The following is a 2,038-nucleotide window of genomic DNA, read 5'->3' as shown; positions in this document are numbered from 1 at the left end:
TTCTGCCATCACCATGTGCACATAGCCTGGGTGCCCACTCCCCTATAAATCTGGGCCGCAGAGTGAGACATCAAGAGCAGAGCTGGACCAGACCTACATCTTGAAGCTAAGCTAAGCAGAGCCTACTAGAGCCCGATGGATGCAAGAAGATGTGCCTGAAACTCTCCAGAAAAGGCCTCTGTCTTAAGAGAAAAGTGATACCTCATTATACATATTCATGCATATGAAATATCCTAATCTCAAGATAAAGTAGGCTTCAATCTTTACTCATTCATTAATTTATTCAGTCATTGAACAAATAATTACTAAACACCAACTATGATACTATCTAAACTGGTGGTTCTTAATTCTCTGAAACTACATGTCAGGGTTGATGTATTGGTGCATTTTTCTATGGAAGGGATTTATGAATTTATCCATTTACTCCAATGAGTCCTTTTGCAATTTTATTTTGTTTTAAATTAACAGATAATAATTGTATCCATTTATGGGATACAATGTAATGTTTCTCTATGTCTATGCATTGTGAGATAAATATTCAAAAACCTGGGGGGAAAAGACCCTATCAGCCAAGAATATTATACCCAGCAACTTTGTCTTTCAAAAATTAAGGGGTGATAAAGATTTTCTCAGGAAAACAATAGCTGAGAGAGTTCATCAACACTAGGCCTGCCTTACAAGAGATGTTATTGGGAGTTCTAAGATGAAGGAGGACTTCAATTAGTAACACGAAAACATATGAAAGTAAACTCCTCATTGGTAAAAGTACACTGTGAAATCTGTAACACATCTAATGCTGTAATGGTGATGGGTAAATCAATTATATCTCTAGTATAAAGATTAAAAGGCAAGACGAGGCCAGGCACAGTGGTTCATGCCTGTAATCCCAGCATTTTTGGTGGCCGAGGCAGTGGGTCACGAGGTCAGGAATTTGAGACCAGCCTGGCCAACATGGTGAAACCCCATCTCTACTAAAAATACAAAAATTAGCCAGGTGTGGTGGCAGGTGCCTGTAATCCCAGCTACTCGGGAGGCTGAGGCAGGAGAATCACTTGAAACCGGAAGGCAGAGGTTGCATTGAGCTGAGATCACATCACTGCACCCCAGCCTGGGTGAAAGAGCAAAACTCCATCTTAAAAAACCAAAACAAAACAAAAAAAAGCGCAAAACAATTTAAAAGAAACCTCCGATAATCTTTTAATTGGGTTTGTAAGCTGCAACCAAATGAGTAAGTAAGAGATCCTGGTAAAAGGGTTTACTTGGGGCTAGATTTATTTGCCATAAAAGGTTAATTTTTCAATAACATTTTATGTATCTGCTGGCCTATGACTGCAGACTAAAAAACATTTCTGTTCAAATCATTTGACTATTGCTAGAAGGATTGACCAGTAGGGTTGAATTTTAATATTATAATTACTAAATGAATGCACTATTCATTTGTGATGATCACCCATATAATGAGCAAGTAACACAGTAACAATGTAAAACTTGCACACTAAAATTATGATAAAATACTAAATGTTTATAAATACTATCTTAAATTTTAACTATTGCCCCAATAATTTTGTAACTAGGGTTCTAGTATCTTTCTGTTAACACTCTAACAATTTGCCATTTCTTTTTTTTTTTTTGGTATATGTGCCACATTTTCTTTTCTTTTATTATTATTATTATTATTATTATACTTTAGGTTCTAGGGTACATGTGCATAATGTGCAGGTTTGTTACATATGTATACTTGTGCCACGTTGGTGTGCTGCACCCATCAACTCGTCAGCACACATCAACTCATCATTTACATCAGGTATAACTCCCAGTGCAATCCCTCCCCCCTCCCCCCTCCCCATGATAGGCCCCGGAGTGTGATGTTCCCCTTCCCGAGTCCAAGTGATCTCATTGTTCAGTTCCCACCTATGAGTGAGAACATGCGGTGTTTGGTTTTCTGTTCTTGTGATAGTTTGCTGAGAATGATGGTTTCCAGCTGCATCCACGTCCCTACAAAGGACACAAACTCATCCTTTTTTATGGCTGCATAGTA

Source organism: Theropithecus gelada, chromosome 15, assembly GCF_003255815.1.
Source record: "Theropithecus gelada isolate Dixy chromosome 15, Tgel_1.0, whole genome shotgun sequence".
Lineage (NCBI taxonomy): Eukaryota > Metazoa > Chordata > Mammalia > Primates > Cercopithecidae > Theropithecus > Theropithecus gelada.
The sequence above is the reverse complement of the archived record's forward strand: the minus strand, read 5'-3'. Positions refer to the sequence as shown.